Source organism: Rhinolophus sinicus, chromosome 16 (genome assembly GCF_057876585.1).
Source record: "Rhinolophus sinicus isolate RSI-liver-muscle chromosome 16, RSI-T2T, whole genome shotgun sequence".
In the NCBI taxonomy this organism is placed as follows: Eukaryota; Metazoa; Chordata; class Mammalia; order Chiroptera; family Rhinolophidae; genus Rhinolophus; species Rhinolophus sinicus.
Genome location: NC_142516.1, coordinates 9051668 through 9074075, shown reverse-complemented (window position 1 = coordinate 9074075; position 22408 = coordinate 9051668). Strand labels below are relative to the sequence as shown.

General features: G+C 38.7%; 1 protein-coding gene and 1 long non-coding RNA gene across 15 annotated transcripts in view; both read left to right on the top strand.

The window, feature by feature from the left end:
- Nucleotides 1–504: 504 nt before the first annotated feature.
- LOC109446015 (uncharacterized) lies at nt 505–10855 on the top strand. Its single transcript, XR_002137124.3, has 3 exons — nt 505–639; nt 10251–10302; nt 10711–10855. It is a non-coding gene; the product is annotated as an uncharacterized LOC109446015 (long non-coding RNA).
- Nucleotides 10856–12436: 1581 nt separating this feature from the next.
- GAPVD1 (GTPase activating protein and VPS9 domains 1) overlaps nt 12437–22408 on the top strand; it is a 61404-nt gene continuing 51432 nt past the window's right edge. For 6 of the 14 annotated variants that reach the window (XM_074331009.2, XM_019728581.3, XM_019728579.3 and 3 more), the window contains exons 1-2: nt 12437–12578; nt 18194–18237. The gene's annotated coding sequence lies outside the window, so the exon portion shown is untranslated. The remainder of the gene's footprint in view (nt 12579–18193; nt 18238–22408) is intronic. The other 8 variants (XM_074331007.2, XM_019728575.3, XM_019728578.3 and 5 more) reach the window with 3 other exon arrangements.

Genomic DNA, 22408 nt, shown 5'->3' with positions numbered 1-22408 from the left:
GATTGGTCCAGGCCACCAAGCTGGCCGCCGCGGATTCGAAGCGGCCTCCTCCGCAACGAACGTCACGGCTACGCCCCTCTGGCGAACTCATTGGCTGCTAGTCGCTCCAACAACCACCAATAGGAGGCCACATCCGCCCCGTGAGCTGGCTCCATTGGTTCAGTAGCTGTCCGTCCCCCGTGCAACCTCTCACCTGGGGGCCGCTTCCGCCGGTAACCACGGAGGTCCCGCCTCTACGCTGGGCTTTTGGGACCGGAGCCGGTCTGTCGCGCCTGGTTACCTCGAGGCGATGGGACTTGAACCCTTTGCTTCTGTACTCCCCGTATGCCCCTCTTCCGTCCCCCATGCCCAGGGGGGAAGTGACTCTTCCTCCTCCGGGCTCCATCCCACCCCAGGCAGGCAGGTCACAGCGTAGATGCTGTGATCACCTAAGAACAAATTTCTCTGCCCTTCATAGCAACTACCCGTACTAGGCTGTCCGAGCCTCAGGGCCGCTTGCAGTTAACCGGCCCGCAGCCCTCGAGCCGGGGCCTTGGTCTGGGTACCACCCGGCTGCGAATCATAGTTCCTACCCAGAGTGTCGCCCCTGCCCAGCTATTTTTGTCTATACCAGGCCTCTCCACATTGCCCTGCCTCATGGTAAGTCACAGGATAGGCCTGGCCAAAGTAATTGTCTCCTAGCCCTGCGTGCCCTCCCCACTGTGGGAACCCTGTCCCGAACTTACCGTCGCTCCCACCCTGGGATGTATTATTTTTCTAGTGTGCTACCCCTTGCTTCCCCACCCCGTCCATCGTTTCCCTTTCTGGCTCAGGTTATCATTTACAAGGCTTTTCCTCATCCTTTATTCTTGATACCTTTCAACCTTCACTCTTTTTGTCTGTACTTAAACACATTTGATACACAAGGACTTCTTGGTAATGCCTTACTCTTGTATAACAATCCTGTAGCAAAAAATAATAGAGGCTACTATTTACTTCAGGTTTACTATGTGCCAAACAAACATTGTTCTATGTTTCCTGTATCATTTAGTCCTTACAGTTCAATGTTTGGCATTTCCCATTTTTCCAGATGAAAACTTTGACACAAAGAGATTAACTAGTTTAAAATCATAGAGCTGCTAGGGGATGGAGTTAAGATTGATAAGTCAGCATGACTCCATAGTGAATGCTCTTAACAATTTTTTAAAATTAATTCATGCAAATGGTTTTAGAGGACCTACTATGGACGGCCCAAAGGCCTGATAACAAAATATTTTGAGATGCTTACAGAAAATGTATGAGACATTGTCATAGTCAGGAACTGATGACCCCAGCATTTTTCCTGCTAAATGTATTTTTGAGATTCATCTGTATGGGCAATACTGTGTCCAAATAACATTGAAACATCTAACATATAGTTCACTAAGATGCTGAGTATAGGAGTCGGTACTCAAGAATTTTCCTCTGCTTTAGTGCTCTTCAAAGGTTATACTGGTGACTCAGAGTTGACTCCATTTGTACTATAAAAGTTGCATCATCCAATCCTTTCAACAGGGCTTATAATACTGTAGTAACACTGACCCTTCTTTAGATTGCATCAGTCCATTATCAAGGTAGAAATCACCATTCGGCCACATTACAGCTTCATATCAATTCAAGCCAATTTCCTGTGTATATCACAATTCACTTCCATTAAAAACAAAGCTCCAGTTTCAGCCTCACCCTTGATTGAAGGAGTAACCTTTTGTAACTCTCCCTTTTCTAAGATTTAGAAAAGTGATATCTGGCCAACTTCTGAAGAGAATTGAGTATATTGGTGATTGTAGTATCTTTTTAAAACCAATATATTAGATATATGTTATAGTATATTCCAAAGTGTGATCATTTATGGATTGAATAGCAAAGTGCTTAGATAAATCTAGTTTGCTGAATGTTAAATGCCTATAGTAGTATCAGTGCCAGGTTATCAATATTTAAGTAAGTGCTATACACTAAGCCAAATGTTTTATGTGCATTCTTTTTTAATCCTTATGAAACCATTTTTTAGTCCCTATTTTAAAGCTCAGGAATCTGAAGTCCCAAGAGGTAAAGAAACTTGCCCAGGAGATATCACACCTGAGAAGATAGGGAGCCAGGATTTGAGCCTTGACAGTTTGGTTTTTCTATCGTCTAGGCTGTCATCCCGAGCTTTGGTTTATAAGACTTTTTGTCTTAGAATATAGAGTAGTTACATAGTTTGCAAATATTTTGATAATGGGTTGTAGACAAATACAGATTTTATCCAATAATTTAAACCTGGTTGTTTCACTTGTGCTCCTATGGGTAAGAAAATAGATTTCTATTTCCCATCTGATCTCAGAAAGCTAAGCAGAGTTAGGACTGATTAGGATTGGATGTCATTTAGCTCCTAAATCTTTTCTGAAAGGGCATTAAAGGCAGAAAGGGAAAGGAGGAGGCCTATGTAATTGACGAGTTGACTGTTTAGACCCTGATAATTGAGATTTTTCCATGTGCTTTGTTGGAGAGAATATTCAATTAAGAGATAGGGCACATGACCTTGGGGGGAAAAATCAACCTCCCAGAGCCTCAGTTTCTTCGTCAACTGAATGTCAGGAATTTCTGTCCTACCTGTCTTAGTGGCTTCTTGCAAGGATCAAATGAGATACTATATGTGAAAGTATTTGGAAAGTTGTGCAATATTGGTAATATTATTAATCATGTAAACATACAATGAAAAGAAATTTCAGAAGCTCGTCAAGAAAATCGCCTCTTGAGAGTCAGTTTTCAAGATTTCTTTCAATGAGAAACAAGTTTGGTGGTGATGTTGAATTTGACAAAGATTTTTGAAAATGCTTTTAAAAGCATTTGGCCACATAGATCCCTTTTTTACTAAAGAACTGGAATAATTCCTCGATCTTCTTTAAACAACATTGGAGTAAAACAAAAGTATCTCCTGAACACTTGATCTGGGAGCAGTACTAGGTATAAATCATGTAATTTTTTTTGTACTTTTGGAAGTGTAAAGTGCTATGCAATAAGTATACTTCTTTGTCTTCACTTCTTAAAAGAGGATTTTATCATTAATAGAGAACCATCACCTCCCTTTCCTGACACAAATGAAAAGTAACAAGGCATTTTTTGTTCACATATTTTTTTCGTGGAAGTTATTTAGGAGGATGTGCTATGTCAGGTAGTGTGATAGAGAGAAAAGACCATGGGGTTTGGAAGCATAAAAACTATGAGTTTCAGTTCTATCACTTTGGGGCAAGTCACTTAATCTCTGAGGCTGTAAAATGGCTCCATTTTACTCATCTGTAAAATGGTTATAATTCTGCCTCCTCACAAGGCTGTTGTTATGTTTAAGGTATTTGATTAGTTGTAAAGTATTTTTAATTTTATACATAAAAGTTAGTTTTAATTTTTCTCTCTGAAATTTTCCTTTGAAGAATAAAGAGCTACCTCTACAGAATTTGAGTGATAATATTATATATATATATTAAACCTAAGTTTTTAAAATAGGACATATATGTACATGGTATAAAATTCAAAGGTACAATATACAATGAAAATAAGTGCTTGTCACTCAGTCCCTAGCCTTGTTCCTCTATACTGATAAAGGTAACCACTGTCACCACTTTCTTGTGTAGCCTTCTAGAGATGTTTTATTGATATACAGTGTGTGTATATGTATATCCCTGTTTAAAAATCAGTGATTTAGCATACTACATACATCGTTCTGCTCTTTTCTCCAGTTAGCTATATTTCTTAGAGATTGTCATAAATCAGCTGCCTTTGTTTTTTATGTCAATGGTGGCTACTCTCAATTGAGTATTTACTATGTGCTGGATGTTTTACATATTTTAAACCTTTTTAGTATACATTACAATGTGAATACAGAAAAGTACATAAAATATAAATGTACAATTTAACAAATAATCATAAAGTGAATCCTCAGGTATTCAGTATCCAAGCAAAGAAACAGAATGTTGTCAGGACCCGGAAGTCCTCATTTTTACCCCTAACTGATCAGTATCCCCTCTTTCATTTAAAAAAAAAAAAAAAAAAAGTTACTTTTCTTTATCATGATAGTCTTTTGAATTTTACCACCTAGATATACTTCCTCAAAATGATGGTTTAGTTTCACCTGTTTTTTTAAATTTTTATTTTTATTGGGTAATATTGGAGAACAGTGTGTTTTTCCAGGAGCCATAAGCTCCATGTCAAGTCATCGTTTTCAATCTAGTTGTGGGGGATGCAGCTCAGCTCCAAGTCAGGTCGTTTCTCACTGGTCCATGTGGGAATCCAACCAACGACCTTGGTGTTATGCGCAGCGCTCTAACCACTGAGCAAACCGGCCACCCAAGTTTCACCTGTTTTTTTTAACTTGATGTACGAATGGAATTAGAAGAGTATATATTTTGTGTCTGGCTTCTTTCACTCAACATTGTTTTTAAGTTTTATCCTTATTGTTAATGTGTAGCTCTAATTCATATTTTACTTCTGTATAGTATTAGAATATATCACATTTTAGGATATGTATAGATTTTGGCTGTCATGAACCACGCTGCTTTGAACTCTCTTAGATGAATCTTTGTACACACATGTATGAATTTCCCTAGGGTATATGACCAGGATTAGAATTGATGGATCAAAAGGTTTAAATATCTTCAACTATAACAGATCATGGCAAACTGCTTACCAAAGTGGTTATGAAAGCATACACTCTCACCAGAAGTGTGAGAGAGTTCCTGGGGTTGACAACATTGTCAACACTTGATAACAAACTTTTTATTTGACAATCTGGGGCATGTGTAATGACATCTCATTGTGTTTTATATTTTAATCTTCTTGATCACAATCGAAGTTGTGTGTACCTTTTCATATTTTTTTTTACCTTTTCATATTTTTACTGGTCGTTTTGATTTCTTCTTTTCTGAAGTTGCCCATTTCATTGTTGAGTTTTTTATTTTGTAATTACTTATATTCTAGATATTAGTCATTTTTCAGTTATATGTGTTGCAAGTACCTTTCCCCACTCTGTGGCAAGTGTTTTTATTTCCTTACTGTTCTATTTTTAACCTTTGGTTTTGAAAGTAGTACAGACTCACAGAAAGTTGCAAAAGTAGTAGAATTCCATGTATGTTTCACTCAATGTCCTCCAATGGTGACATCTTAACATAGCTGGAAAAACTAGGAGATTGACATTGGTACTTTACTTTTAACTAGACTACGCACCTTATTCAGTTTCATCATTTTTTAAACCTGCATTTGTGTACATGTATGTTTTTATATATAGTTCTATACAGTTTTATGTATCGATTCATGTAACCATCACCAAAATCAAGTTATAGAATTAATGCTTTTTTGGTAGGCAGACATTTTGACAAACAAAACATCAATTTTTTCCTTTTATGCTTGTGTTTTTGTCTTAAGAAGCCTTTCCTTATCCTGAGATCAAGAAGATATTCTTCTCAATTATCTACTAAAAATTTAGTAGCTAAGTTTTACCCGTCTTTTTTTTTTTTTAATTTATTGAGGTGACAATTGTTAGTAAAATTACATAGATTTCAGGTGTACAATTCTGTATTACATCATCTATAAATCCCATTGTGTGTTCATCACCCAGAGTCAGTTCTCCTTCCATCACCATATATTCGATCCCCCTTACCCTCATCTCCCACCCCCCACCCCCCCTTTTTTTTTTTTTTTTAAGATTTTACTGGGGAAGGGGAACAGGACTTTATTGGGGAACAGTGTGTACTTCCGGGACTTTTCCAAGTCAGGTTGTTGTCCTGATTTCAATCTTAGTTGTGGAGGGCGCAGCTCAGCTCCAGGTCCAGTTGCCAGTTGCTAGTTGCAGGGGGCACAGCCCACCATCCCTTGTAGGATTCGAGGAGTTGAACCAGCAACCTTGTGGTTGAGAGCCCACTGTCCCATGTGGGAATTGAACCGGCAGCCTTCAGAGTTAGGAGCACGGAGCTCCAACCGCCTGAGCCACTGGCCCAGCCCTACCTGTCTTTTTTAGATCTGTATAATTCACCAGGAATTGATTTTGTATATACGTGAGTTGTATATAGTGTCAGTCAAATTAATTTTTTCCACATGGATGCCCAATTGTCCCAGCACCATTTTTCATATTAGTATATTTGTTAGCATCTATCTTAATTACTATAGCTATATAATAAATCTTGAGGTCCAGTAGAACAAGTCCTACCACATTGCTCCTTCTTCACTAGTGTCTTTGGCTATCCTTGGCATTTTGCATTTTCACGTAAATTTTGGAATTAGCCTATTAAGTTAGCAAAACAAACCTGTTGTATATGAAGAGGAAAAGCAGATTACTCAACACTGATACTATACTGCATATTTTAAAATAAGCTTTAAAAAGTCGAATTTCTATATTTCTCTATACTAGAAATTCTTTTAATTTACGTGAACTTAGCATTTTAAAACTTTGTTATCAGAAATAAACAATTTCCATTTTGAAATGACAAATTACGATGAAAATGACAAATTATGATGAAATATACAGCCATTAAAATTATTGTTGTTACCTATGTTTGTCAGAGTAAATTGCATGTTACTTTTTTATCTACATTTTCTTGTTATTTAAAAAAAATCTATTAGGAACTTATCAAGTTGAAAAAACTTGAAGAACTTAGAACTAAAATTAATACAAGAGAACAAAAACGATTGTCAGTGAAAAATATGTAAGATGATTCCATTACAGATATTTGATACATTATAATTAGTCATGGATTAAATTCAAATACAGGTAATACACCAAGTCTTATGTTGATTAATATTACATCTCCTATCAGTCTGGACATCCCTGGTACTCTGTTTCCCCGAAAATAAGAGTCTTATAATAAAATTAATATAAGTCTTATATTAATTTTTGCTCCAAAAGACGCATGAGAGCTGATTGTCCAGCTAGGTCTTATTTTGGGGGAAACACGGTATTGGTAGAAAAATAAGATTTATAGATTTTATTGGGCAGAAGTGTGAGTTGCATGATTTATGACCGTTCTACAGGAGTCACTTTCCTCATTTTCAGCATTCTCAAGTTATAGACTTTTATCTGTTGTCCTCAACTTAGACAATAATTTTAAATGTCTTGACAAAGGTTACAAAACCATATGACTATGTAAATACATTGCTCTGGTCTTGGAAGGGTCCCCAGGCAAGTGAGGGGCCCTAAATTCTAAGTTCCGTTGACTTCATAGTAAGTTGACCTCTGAGTGCTACTATTTCTGAGCCTGCCAGTTGGGGCCAGTACAGGACAACTAAAGGCCCAGAACATGGATTGAGACTATATCTTATAACTGGAGTCTTGTCCTTTACTTTTCAATTGGATTATTTCAAAGTGCACAAAAGATTTTATGAGGGAATACTTTCTGCTTCTGTGCATAAGATAGCTTCTATGCATGTCTTTTCTGGATTTTTTTGTTTGTTTACAGATTCCCAGAGCTTCAAAAAATTTTTCCCATTAAATAAACAGCATAGTTGGGGTGGCCAGTAAGCTCAGTTGGTTAGTGCGCAGTGCTCTTAACACGTTGCGTACGGATCACGAGAATCTTTGTTTTTTCTGAGCCATGCGTTAAGGACGGATAACGAGAATTTCAAAAGATTGGGCAGAGAGCAGTGAGAGGCCAAGACAGGGAGGTGAGACGAGTGGCGATAGGGAACCAGCTGTGAAAGTGCCTACGCAGCGGGCCCCCAAGGAAGACAATCCGGCCAGGCTCTCGGGAGATTTGGCCACGCATCATCTGGAGCCCATAGTGGGAAGAGGAAAGAAAAAATATCACACACAGGTGTGTAAAGTGTGTGCATCAAAAAAAGTGAGAAGTGGGGCTGGCCCGGTGGCTCAGGCGGTTAGAGCTCCATGCTCCTAACTCCGAAGGCTGTCAGCTCGATTCCCACATGGGCCAGTGGGCTCTCAACCACAAGGTCGCCAGTTCAACTCCTCGAGTCCCGCAAGGGATGGTGGGCTCTTCCCCCTGCAACTAAAATTGAACACGGCACCTTGAGCTGAGCTGCCGCTGAGCTCCCAGATGGCTCAGTTGGTTGGAGCACATCCTCTCAACCACAAGGTTGCCGGTTCGACTCCCGCAGGGGGTGGTGGGCTGTGCCCCCTGCAACTAGCAACGGTAACTGGACCTGGAGCTGAGCTGTGCCCTTCACAACTAAGACTGAAAGAACAACAACTTGAAGCTGAACGGCACCCTCCACAACTAAGATTGAAAGGACAACTTGACTTGGAAAAAAAAAAAAAAACGCCTGGAAGTACACAGTGTTCCCCAATAAAGTCCTGTTCCCCTTCCCCAATAAAAAAAAAAAAAGTGAGAAGTGAAACTCGGTATATATGCAATTTTTGCCGTGTCCCACTGCACAAAGGAAGCTGCTTTCTGCAGTATCACACCAGGAGGGATTACTAACATCATAGGTGAGTAAATCCTAAAAAATTCCATACAAAAATAATAAATGACATAGAAGCATTTACGCTTTAAAGAGAAGAGTGCATTTTAAAGTAGTTTCTTTTAAAAACCTGCTGGAACAGAGGGGTATGAGGGATTTAAACCCCGCCGTATGCAACGTGTTAACAGGGTTGCGGGTTTGATCCCCACGTGGGCCACTGTGAGCTGTGCCCTCCGCCCTCTGCAACTAGATTGAAACAAGTACTTGACTTGGAGCTGATGGGTCCTGGAAAAACACAAATAAATAAAAGTTAAAAAAAAAACCAAAAACAGCATAGTTAATTCACATTTTTTTGTTCAACCTAATGAGTTCAACCTAAAAGTCCATCGATACAGGATGCTAAATAACCAATAGTAGATTATACTATGGAAATACAGTGCAAAGGTTCAAAACAATGAGGTAGATTTTTATGTATTGATATGGAAAGATACCCCAGGATTTATTATTAAATGAAAACAAGTTACAGAACACAAAACTATATACAATATGATCCTATTTGTATTACACCCCCCTCTCCAAAATCTGAACAGATACTTATCAAATTGACAAGAGTGGCTCCCTCTGGGTGGAACTCGATGGGAATCCAGAGGAACTGTGACTTTCTTGTACACATTTTTTTTTAAGAACAAGAACGAATTCCTGTATTACCTGTTTGAACATACATTTTAGAAAAGAAACGTAGTGAATGAAAAATGTCTAAGTTAGCCTTTGCATTGAATGTTTTAAATGTTTGCCTGCCATTTGAGTTTGAACTATATCATAGTAGAACAGCTAACATTTGTGTTTTGCTTTGTGCTAAACAAAGCTTTGCCCTGCATCCTCTGATTTTATCCTCATAACAACTAGAAGGAATAGATAGGGTTGGTGACATCTCAGTTATACAGTTGAAAATACAGCCTCAGCGTTCATTCATAGTAAAATTATGAATTCTCTGCTGTATTTTCTACTCATGTTACTGCTGTAGTTACTTATCACCAAGTTATAGTTTATTCCACTCTTTCAGTTGAGACACTAAGATTGATCTTTTCACTGGCTGTGGCTTTCCACAGCCAAGTGTGTATTGCCACTTCAAAGTCATTTCCTAAGCTGTGTGCCAAATCTGTTTCATAGCTGAAGTCCTTGTGTCTTCTTCCCTTTTGTCTTGCTGTTGGTCTTCCTAATCTTTACTTCTTTATGGATATGGCTCTGTTTTTCTTTCTGGTGTGGTTTGCTCCCACTTAACTGTCATATTTCTTTCCTAATTATACATACACAATACCTTAAAGTGTTACTTTTCCCAGGGGTATGTACTTTTTAATTAGGATTTCTTGAGGAACAGCTTGCAAATTCAAATGATTGAGGATGTTGGACTCGATGATCTGAGACTCAGCTCTAACATCTGTGATTCAGTATATCTATCACTAATTATGACATTTTCCGGCCTTTCACAAACTTGAGGATAAAATATTTTTGTCAAGAAATACTTGCCAAAGTCCCCTGAAGTCACTTGCCATAGCATCTGCTTTCTTGGCTTACTTACCTCTAAGACTGCCTGTGCACAAATAGAAGGAAAGAGAATGTTTTTTAAAAAACAACTTCTGAGTTTGTCACTACTCTGATTCTGTGTCAGAGTAGTCTAAGGGAGAATATGGAGCTGGGAGTCTGAACTTAGCTCTAATCAAGATCCAGTATGAGTTTTGTGACCATATAAAATGTATGTTAGGAAAGGCCGAGTGGTATTCTGAAAGAGAAGAGCTTTCTTTGGCCAGGGTTCATTTTATTCATTCCATTCATTTTTTTTTTTTTTTTTAAAGGTATTACTGTTGCAGGAGGCTGGGTTCTTGCCGACGCAGTGAAGAATCAAAGGTCAGCAAGCTGATTAATATGCAAGCAGGGTTTATTAATGATCCGTTCTCAGTGAAGAGAATTGGCCTCGCTGAGGTGGGAGAGAGAGCCATAGGCTCCAGTCCCCACGTCCCTGAGAACTTACATAGTTGCCGGGTGGGGTAAGGGAGTTACATATTGATTTGGTGGGAAAAGGTGGTGCATACTCTTCCACAGGAGGGTGTGATCTCCTAAGATGGGTAGAGGTCTGTCAATTCACATTCTTATCTTGCTCCAGACCACCTCTTGTCATCCCTGGTGAAAACAGATATGGTGGCTGGAGGCAGTTAATCAAAGTTATTTATGAGCTTTTTCTGTAAGCACTATGGACCCCTCTCCAACCCCTCCTCCTTCTCCATTTTCTAACTTCTACCTAACATTTTGTCTTAGGTTGTATGCCAGGTTCCAGAGAGACAGTGGTGACTAAAATGGGGTTCTGTGCCTGTTGATCGATTTTGAGCCATCTTTTCACTTCTTGAATTCTTTTTCCCGTGTGTAAAAGGTGTTAATAATAAATATTCATATTCCTCAAGAATTACTGTTGTAGTCATCCATTGTTCTGTGTGGGGTTGTATTCCTTGGATGTGCTGAGTGGAAAAAAATTGAAAACTGCTGATCTAATTCAAGCTCTTCATTTGTAGGTGACAGAATAGGGCTCAGAACACCTAATTGACGATCCCAGTGCTCTTTTTACTTAACCACGTACAGTGCGGTTTCTTCAGGACCCTCAAGAACTTTTTCCAACTTTTGGGGTACTTTCCCCTCCTCCCTGGCCTGTGTGTGCCAGCAAACTGAATGTGTTCTTTTATGCGTTCATTTTGCTTAAGCTAGCAATCCTCACATGCCGTTTCCCTTCTTGAAATCCAGCCATCCAGTAACTCCCAAGTGTCACCTTCTTAAGGTCACAGCCTCTCAACTTGTTGAAGCCCTTTTCAGGGAATCTCGTAGCATTTTGTACCTTAGTGTATTATTAATCCTTAATCTGTACAAGCTATCCTTTCACCACATAAACCATATCCTGTTAACCTTTCTCATTCCCCTGGTGCTTTGGGCGATGCTTTAGAACAGCTGATAAATAATCTTTGATCAAATTGAATTCTTGAATCAGTTTAATGGCATATGGTAGCAAAAATACCTGACCAGCTTATCATAGAATGTTGTTGTGGTAATGAAACAAAGCAATAAATGTGAAGCAAATTTTGACAGTGTTTAAAGATAATACATCAAGGAGGATGACTAAATGGATCGAAGTCGGAGCTGATTCACATTTGAAACAGTTGGAAAAGTGTGTTTTTTTTTTTCTTTTTTGCCTGGAGACTCTCAGTGTTGGATGATAAAAGCAGTGTTTTCAATTTTTTGAAAGGCTGTCAAGTGGAAAACATTTCCATGTATTGCTTCAGGCAGCATAACTACTAGCAGTGGAAGAAAGTGAAAGGGAAGCAGATCTCAGTTCAGCAGGTGGCAGAACTTTAACATTTAGAGCTGTCCAACAATGAAGTAGGCAGCCTTAAGGTAGTGAGTTCCCTGAAATTTGAACTGTTGAAATACAAGTTGGATGACCATCTGGCTGGAATGTACAAGAGGGAATTCCTGCCCGGGCTGGAGTTGGACTAATGACCTTTAAAGTGTCTTCCAATTCTAAGGTTTCTAGGACTGTTAACTAGACATTTGAATATCTGAATTGTTTTTGTAAAAAAAAAAAAAAAAAAAAATCTTTGTTAAACTGTCAAACTTAAAAACTGGTCATGTTTACAATAAATAAAATTAGATAAAATGAAGTGGGAAATCAGGTTTAAAAGTGAAAGTCCAGATACCACTAAGGGCAATTAGAAAAAAGGAGGGGTGGGGGTGGTGGGGGTGGTGGGGGGGTGGTGTGTGTGTGTGTGTGTGTGTGTGTGTGTCTGTGTCTGTGTCTGTGTCTGTGTCTGTGTCTGTGTCTGTGTCTGTGTCTGTGTCTCTCTCTCTCCTGGGCAAGTGAAAGCGAGGGTCCGCTCATGCCGGTAGCCGACTTGGCCCGCAAAAGCGGAAAGGGCCCTGCTGGCTGCCTGCCCGAACTACCAGTCCCAGGGGTCCCCGCGGCGTCGCGCACGCGCCATGGCGTGGCGGCAGCGCCACCGCAGGACGCAGGGAAGCCAAACTAACGAGTGGTGGCGGCGGCGGCAGCAACGGCGGTGGCAGTTCGCGGCGAGAGCGACCGTTCCGAGGCCGAGTGGCGGTCCGGCGGAGACCTCGGTTCCTTCCACCGCATGATCCTCTTGGTGAGTGCGCGTCCCCATTTAACCCGCGCCGAGTGCAGGGCTCCATGTCTGGCGACCCGGCTGCTCCGGCCTAGGGCCGCAGCCTGCGCCTGACGGCCGGGCCGCCGGCTCCAGCTGACCCCTGGCTCTCCAGTGTCGGGGAAAGTGGGGGTAGGCGGAGTCACAGTTTGGCGGAGGGGAGAGGTGTGGCGGCGCGCTGGGGCCTGGGCTGCCTGAAGCGGACAAGAGGGAGGGACGCGTGGGGGATGGGGTGGACCGCCGGCGGCTTCGGGTGTGAGCCGGATGCGAGGCAGGTGGGAAACAGTATAGGAGGCAAGAAGGGGGTCTTGAGCCCCTGGTGAAGGTGTCGTGCGTTGGGGACTCTTGACAAGCTAGACTCACGGGTCTAGGGGGCAGCTCACCTACGACAGGCACACACTATACTTAGTATCTTTCCACTTGAAGGTCTGGAAGTGAGGTTCTGTTGGTTGCGTTTATCGCCTTTCCTTCAATCTCACCTTTTATTGACTGGCAAAATTTAAATGGGTGCTGGCTAGGCAAATCATAGAAATAAACAGGCTTTTGTGTATAAATCTGAGCAAAAACAGGGAAGCATTCAGATAAGGACTAGGTCAAAGGAGGACTCAGTGTTTTTAATTTAAAATTTGTGAGAAAAATCAGTTTGAGCAAGGCTTTGAACTAAGAAGGGTTTTTAACCTGGGATTCACCGGTTGGTGGTAGAACTGGGGGTGGAGGGGAGGGTCCTTGAACTAGAATGGGGATAAAATCACATCTTTATTTTTATTATGCGATAACTGTTAATTTATTATATTCTTCAATTATGAATGTAGGCAACAAACCACAGTAGAATTAGCAATGCCTGTGACTTTGTTACCAATAAGAATTACAGATATAATTGTATCATGTTTACAGTTTTGCAGGTTTCTCAAACTATCATTTATGCTTATAATTTTTTTCAAATTTATGATATCGTTAGACCCACTGTTAGATCTTATTTACTGCGATGTGAAAGCTGCACATATAACACTAGAGCAGTGTTTTTAAAATTGTTTTGCTAATAGTTCAGTATAGTTGGTTTCCTTTTTAGTCTCATGTATTTAATTATGCATTTAAAAGCAATCTGAGAAGGGGTGTGTAGGCTTCACGAGACTACCAAAGAGATCCATGGCACAAAAAGATTAAAAACTCCTGAAGGAGAAATAAGTTTTTTGAAATCTATAAGTCTGCCTAGAAGAATATTTGAATCATTATATGAGAAAGAAGACAAGCAGATAGGATAAGTGTATATGAAAGAGGGAATTTTGTAATCAGGGAGGTAAAAGAAAGATTTGGCTGAGAGCAGAGTAATAGTTTGGAAAGATAGAATAGACCACAGGGTACTGTGGAATTCAGGGTATTGGGGAATCAGCAAAATAATCTGAGCAAGAAAGGAAAGTGAATACCTTGGCTCCAAAATTTACATGTTAAGGCACCTCCTAGTTCCAAGTGACTGAAGCCCCCCAAGCTCTTGAGTAAGCCTGTGACAGGATATTTTAGTGTGTGCTGGTTTTCTTTAAATCATGCAGATAGTGTGGTTTTTAAAGATTTTTTTTTTTTATTGGGGAAGGGGAACAGGATTTTATTGGGGAACAGTGTGTACTTCCAGGACTTTTTTCCAAGTCAAGTTGTTGTTCTTTCAATCTCAGTTGTGGAGGGTGCCGTTCAGCTTTAAGTTGTTGTCCTTTCAGTTTTAGTTGTGGAGGGCGCAACTCAGCTCCAGGTCCACTCCCGTTGCTAGTTGCAGGGGGTGCAGCCCACCATGCCTTGTGGAAGGAAGTCGATCTGGCAGCCTTGTGGTTGAGAGCCCACTGGCCCATGTGGGAATCGAACTGGCAGCCTTTGGAGTTAGGATCATGGAGCTCTAACCGCCTGAGCCACTGGGCCGGCCCTTTTAAAGAATTTTTTGCCCTTAAGTGAAAAATCGCAGGATCTCACCTCTTCAGATATATTTCCCTATTGCCATTATCTTCTTTTCATACATGACGGAAAGTAAACGTGCAGATTATAGCGTTGGAGGGTTGATAAGCCATTTTCTTGAAATTCCATTTAAAATTTTTGCAGTTCAATTTCATTTTGGCATCAGACTTCTCACTGACAAATCACTCTTAACATTTTTTTTTTCAGAACATGTGTGACTTGAAATTTGTACCTGTTTGTAAAGCACCTGTCACATCTCCTGTGAGATTTCTTTCCCTCTAAAATAATAGCAATAATGGAAAACCATTGTAGCAAAAGAGTATTTTACAAAACAAATGGTGGTGCTGAAATAGTTTTTTGCCTGGTACATCTGTGTCCTTACACTGCCCCTTTTGTCATTTTTTGTCCTCTGTCCCTTTATTTGTAGCATCTATCTGTCTAGTATCATTATTTGCATATTTATTTAGTATTTTAATCTTTGTCTCCTAATTAGAATGTCACCTCTGTGAGAGTAGGGACTTGGTCTTCACCACTGTGCTGGAATAGTGGCTGGCACATAATAGATACTCAGTAAATATTTGCTGAGTACATCAATGAATGAGTCAATTTGTAAGAGTTAGATTCCCCCCACCCCCCGGGAATAAAACATCCACTTTTAAAATTTTGCAAATAGTATTATGTATGCTGGGTTGAATTGGAACTTTTTCATCTTACATTTTTTAGAGGAGAGGAAATTATTTCCCAGACACTATGTGGTACTTTTGTGGGCATTTGGTTTCATACAGGACTGATCGTTCTTAGTACATGCTGCCATGTAGGTTTGATTATCCTTAACTTTCTATAATAATGTAAAGGAAGGGTGTGTGGGTAAAGTTCTATTTTGCAAAGGCTCTTTAGCTATGTGATCCTGGGTTGATATAAATGACTCCAAATTTTTCACATTAAATTGTTAAAAATTTTTAATGTCTGACAGTATCAAATATTAGTGAAGATATGGTTGAAAATGGTAATTTAGAAACTGCTGGTAGAGTTTAAATTAGTATAGCTGTCTTGAGAGACAATATGTGCAGACTCAGTAAAGTTGAAAATGGGCATACCTACCCCATAATTTCACAACTTCTGGAAGGCAGTAAGATAATGGGGGGGGGGGTGGCAAAGGGGATGTTGATACCTGTAATTTTTTTTTCTTTTTTAAAAGATTTTATTGGGGAAGGGGAACAGGACTTTATTGGGGAACAGTGTGTACTTCCAGGACTTTTTTCCAAGTCAAATTGTTGTCCTTTCAATCTCAGTTGTGGAGGGTGCCGTTCAGCTTCAAGTTGTTGTCCTTTCAGTCTTAGTTGTGGAGGGCGCAGCTCAGCTCCAGGTCCAGTTGCCGTTGTTAGTTGCAGGGGGCGCAGCCCACCATCCCTTGGGGGAGTAGAACAAGCAACCTTGTGGTTGAGAGGACGCACTCTAAACCAACTGAGCCAATCAGGAGCTCAGCGGCAGCCCAGCTCAAGGTGCCGTGTTCAATCTTAGTTGCAGGGGGCGTAGCCCACCACCCCTTGCGGGACTCGAGGAATTGAACTGGCAACCTTGTGGTTGAGAGCCCACTGGCCCATGTGGGAATAGAACCGGCAGCCTTTGGAGTTAGGAGCATGGAGCTCTAAGCGCCTGAGCCACTGGGCCAGCCCGATACCTGTAATTTTAATTTAAAGACTAGGAGCAACTATGACAGCGTTAACATTTAATTCTGGGAGACAGAACACAAGTGCTAAATCATTCTTTGTACCTTTCCCTATTTTCTGTTGATTTCTTTTTAATCCATAACTTTTAAATATGTTTTCCCAACTCTGAAAATTGTAAGCCTACAGAAGAGTTGAAAGAGTAATACAATAAACACTCAACATTCTTCACCTAGATTCGGTAATTGTTAACATTTGCCACATTTGCTTTGCGAAGAACAAGTAGACACATATTTTGCTGAACCATGTGCAGGTTAGATATAGATACCACCAGGACACCCTTCCTCCAAATACTTTAGGATGTATTTCCCAAGTACAAAGACTTTCTTCTACATATCTACAATTCAGTTGTCACCCTCAAGAAATTTAACATGGATATAATATTACTTTATATATATATATACACACACACACACATATATACATATATATGTATATATATATAAATATATATACATATGTGTGTATATATGTGTGTGTATATATATATATATATATATATATATATATATATAATATATCTCCAATTTCCTCAGTTGTCCCAATACTGTTCTTAGTTTTTCAGTTTTTATTTTTGACCCAAGATTTGATTAAGGACCTTGTATTTAGTTGCCTGCTTGAATTTAGAATTGTTTTTCAGCCTTTTTTGGGTCTACCATGACAATAAACATCCAGACCAAGTTTTGTAGGATGCCCCTCAATTTGGATTTGTCTGAATGTTGCTTCAAGATCAGATTCAAGTTAAACATTTTTCGCTGGAATGATATGTAGGCGATTTTAGGTTTCTTTGTGTTATCACACATCAGAGGCATGACATATCAGTTACATTACTGATGTAAATTTGATCGTTTGAATAAAGTAATGTCTACTAGATTTATATTGTAAAGGCACCTTTTTTTCCCCTTTGTAATTAATAAGTAATTTGTGGAGTGATAATTTTTTAAAACTTTCTGAAAGTCATGAGTTGTTAATAGACGTACCTGTGTAAAGGGTCAAGAAAATTTAGATTGGAGATAACTTCTGCTAAATGGGAGAGTGGGAGATCAGGGAATGGCTGGGGGAGGAGATGACATTTGAACTAGACCTAAAGTCATAGATTTAATTGGCTGTAGGGATATTGGAGAAGGGCTCCAGATGAAGGGAGCAACTTGTACAAAAACAAGGACAGGTTTTGTAAATTAAATAGGAATCATCCAAGTCTTTCTCCCTCTCTCACTCTTCGTCTCTCCCTCCCTTCCTCCTCCTACAGTGAAATTGCTCACAGGGAATCTGAAGTCAGTATACTGGAGAAGAACCAGAGAGCAAACAAATCTAGTTTTGACTTCCTTCTTTGTCATGTAATAGTTGAATGATTAGGCAGTAAGTTATTTGACTTTTCTGACTTTGTTTTCCCATCTGTAAAATGGAGGTGATAAATACCTTTCACATACGATTAAGTCTAATAATAATAATGACATATGAAAAGCATCAGCAGCATGGCTTTTACTCAGTAATTGCTTAGTTACCTTTTGGTGCTCCAGCTTTCAATCTGCTTGCACTCTTTTCCACCTTGATACCACATCCCTGACTTTAAAACAAGCCCTACTCTTCTGGTGCCTTCTTAGCCACTGTCATAATGCTGTCACTTCCCACTTCACGCAGTTGGCTTCACTGTGAGTTTGTGAGCTGCTTTCCAGTAATGGCCCAGTGCTTACCACCTTACAAGGTGATTCTACTTGATAATGGCATTCTGGAAATTGCAACAATATGTATTAACTTTTTTTTTTAGGTCCAACTCATAATACAACATTTGCCACTTTCTAAATGTGATGTGTTTCAGTTTAAATTAGGTTATTTGGAAAAATTATCCATAATATTTGTAGAAAGTTTAAGGGGGAAAGTGGATATATCCCAATGGTAAGACTTTTCACTTTATTTTTTAATTTTTTTTAGGAGTCAGTGTGTTGGAGAGAGTTGGTTACACTAGGATTTCCAAGGTAAAGTATTTTGTGTGTGTGTATATAAAAGCCCAGTATAGGTGGGATCCTTCTTACTTGCTTTGGAAAGACCAGTACTTGAAAAAAATTTCTCAAATGGTTAATTAAATGTTTTCGCTTTCAACTTTTTATTTTTTCACCATACACATTGTCTACTCTGGAATTAATTTTTTCTTAGGAAAGAAGGATTTCAGTCATGTAATTTTTTACACTTGTACTGCCTAAACTTGTTTGCATAGAATTGTTTGGGGCTTTAACTCTTTAAGTAATCCTAATTAAGATATTTTCATTTGTAAAGTAACTAGGACCAATAATTTCTGTATCATGTATGCATTTTAGAAGAAGCTTTAGGCTTCTATTTGATTTCTGGTTTTTAAAATTATAGGTAATTAAAATTTCTTTCTTTATGCCTACCTCTATTTTCTGATTTTTCAGAATGTTTTAGTTTGTGTTAGGATTTTGAAAAACTTTTTCAGAAAGGCAGTTCTTCATTGTTTCTAAGCTGAAACCCGGTTTTGAACTCTGCAATGCCATGGTTCAAAGACGTGTTGACTATCTGTTGATACTGTAAGTTCTCTTATTTAATATATATGAATGAGCGGTTGAGCAAATGTTTAAAAAATACAGACTTTCTGGGGGGTCTCTATAATGTCTTTTTTTTTAAGTTTGGAGATGAAACTTCAATGTATACACCTTTTTCATAAGCCATTTTTTCAATGCAAGGCTTTAAGCATACTGTTGTAACTGTAAAACCAGGCAAAACGTCTGCTCATTAATCTAAGATGTCTGTCCAAAAGATGCTTGCTTGGTCTTGCTCCCTGTAATGCCAGTACACCCACGCTGCAGACTCGTGGAAAGCATGTCGTCAAACGTGTTCAGTTCCTCTTCCGTTTTTTTTTCTTATTAATTTGTTTGCAATTTTTTTTCTGTGAGTGTTTGAAAGGATTAAACCATGGTGTTTCTATTACCTATTTTAAAAGACGAAAAAGTTAGTGAAGGGATATTTGCCTGTTTGCATTTCTTCAGGATCAGAGTCAAGTTATGTTCCCAAGCAATCTTAATTTTATGAGGATACATGTATTTTTAAAGTTTTTAGGACTTAGTCTAAATTAACCTATTTTTAACCTACTTTAAACTTTCTCCTTTCACTTTCTAATACAGAACTCAGACCCATCTCTTGATTTTACTTTCATTATTTATAAATCCTGACTACTTGATAAAAATATATTAGGTCTAAAAGTTGTAGCACTTAAGGCAGAATTGCAAAATGTTTACAAATACTGATTTCTGTACCAGAAAAGCTTAGGAAAGAATAGATGAATTCTTTTTGCAAAATTATCTCATTTTCACCACCTCCTTTAGAACCCAAGTAATCTTTGATTTCTTTAAGACAAAGTGCCTCTTAATATCCCAACTATTCAAGGTTGTGATGGGCCAACTTGGATTTTGATAGAAAGTGACTTATTAAGCCTCTCTGAATAAATTCCTGTTCTATCATTTCAAAACATCATCATAATAATAGTAATGATAATAATAGCTATCATTTATCAAGTTCTTTTTCTATGCATTATGTAAACTATTTAAAATTATGAATTCCATGATTCTATGGAGGCAACTTAATGGTCGATTTCATTTTGAAAAACTATTTTAAGCAACTAGATAAGTTTTGTGTGTGTCCTCCATGAAGTTCCTTTTAGGTTAACACTCTGTGAAATAGCATTCTTCTAAATGTGATGAAATGGACATGACAGCCTGCTGTTTACATGCTTCTCTTAATTTTGAGGGTGAACACTTGGGTTTTGAAACAGGCTTTACCAGTATGACAGCTCAGCAAAAATGCAGCTGAAGCTCTAAGTTCTCTTTCTGCTACCCCGTTTAGTTGTTTTGTACACCCACTGCATTTATGGAAGAAGCTGAGTTTATCCAAGCTTCCTCAAAGCATGTTGGTGGTTAACTCTTTCTCTCAAACGTTTGCAGAGGGTTCTAAAGGTTTTAGGTTTTTCTTTAGTTATTTGGTTTATCTTGACCTCCAGATTTATATACCTGTATGTCTTACTGAGTTGTCATTAGAGATTTTTGAGTAGGAGGAAATTAGATTTGGTGGTATTTAATTTCAGACTAATAAAATTAATGGAGGTTTATTTAATTGTGAAAGTTCCTGACACACCCATTTCTGGATTGGGCGGGTATTTTTTGTATCATTTATTGCCTCTGGGAAATAAAGGGATATAATTTTAATGTCATTGCAGTTCTGCTTTTTGGTGTATAGCTTGTTATTGTTGAACTACCTCCAGAAATTAAGAGCTGTGTCCTTTTGGTTGCACTTGAAAATTTTCACATTTTAAATATTATTCCCAGAATTCATCTTGTCCTAAGTAAATGACTGCACCAGCAGATATTTCAGCAGGGAAGATCTTAGTGCCATGTTTTTATGTTTTTCTTCTTCTTTTTTAAAAATTACTAAAGTAGTAAATGTTCCTTGTTAAAAAACAAAACAACTAGAAACAACGCAAAAAATGAAAGCTTTTCTTCCCCGCATTATATATACCTGTACTAAATGCTTTGTAAGTTTTTCTTTTTCCCCGAAAATTATAGTTGATACTTGATTAACTTATTCAAGTATTAATTGTAGTTAATACTTGGGCTTGTTAAGTGCTTTACATATATTAGCACATTAAACCCTCACGATGCTATGAACATGCCCTATAAAGTAGGTTCTGTTTTGTGTCCATTTGCCAATGAAGAAACTGAGGCATAGAGAAGTAACTAGCCGGAGGCTGCACTGCTAGTAAGAGGCCAAGCTGAGCTTTGAGCCCAGGAGTCTTGCTCCAGGGTTTGTGTTTTAACCTCTGTACTGTCTCTGGGATCTTACTGTGCATATCGTTTTGCAGTTTGCTTTTTTCACTTAATGATACTTGATGGACATCTTTCTGTGGACGTCTGTATCCTCCTTAATAGTTACGTAGTATTCCAGGATAGGGGTATACCAAAATTACTTAATTTAAGTAAGTAAATTACTTAAATTAAGTAAGTAAATCTTTCGAATTTAATCTTTAGTATTGCCAATCCCATCAGTATTGACTTCAAGTAGTATTTTTAAAAGTCAAGATGTTTGAACTAAAATGGTGAGAATTCATCAGTATTTACTAAATAATGCCTATTGACTGTCCAGATATTTTGATATTCTCTCAGTTGAGTTGTATAATAAAGTCTGGCTTAACTCACAAGCCATTTTTTATACATGGATTCATTATTTTTGTGGTTTGTCTTCTTTAGCTCTGGAAAATTAGTAGTGTATTAGGGGTAAAATCAACATCTGTCTGGATTTTAGTTATTAACTTTTGGTAGGGTCTAGAATTTTGGTGTTATAACAAGAAGTCTGTTGTGTTCATTTGAATTCTGAGTACTATCTGGCTTTATATTACGTGCTTCTTCAAAGTATTGTGCCCCCCCCCCCCTTTAAGAGGGTATTAAATTCTTTATTCATTACACATGATAATAGGTGAAATGCAAGCTTCATTCCCATCATAATTTTATCTGGTACCATAATTCAGTTTAGATATGTTGCATAGGATGTGCCAGCAATCATTAATAACCAAATAAACTTCATGACTCTGCCTTGGTGACCCTTGGGTGAGCTCCAGGTCACACACAGTAACTGTGAATTCAACTACACCGAGGTTTCTGAAGACAATGGCCTCTGCACCCAAGCAGGTTGTAAATAAATTTCAAATGGAACCTGGCAGCACCATGAAGAAATTCTAACTTCACACTGTTGAGGTAATTTACCAAGATGGCTTCAGAGTAGACTAACTTTACGCAGCATGTTTTAAAAAATGACACATTTATTCAGCGTCATGATCAGACTAAATCAACAACATGGATGCAAAAAAAAAAAAAGTCTGCATTAAAACGCTTTGTTGGAATGCTTTACACTTTCCACAGAACAGAAACTAAAATAACCTGTTGTACAATTAGTCACAAATACAGTCCTCGAGTTTTTCGCCCGTACACATGAGTACTGTCTAAAACGTGTCTTCTTTGTAGCAGCTAGGCCTTGCCACCACTGTGCTTGGCTGAGTTCACAAATCTTTTGTAACCTGGAGCTTCCCTGTCACTTCCCTGGCTCTCCTCTCCTGCTAAGCTTTGTTTCCTGGCAGTAATTAAAAGC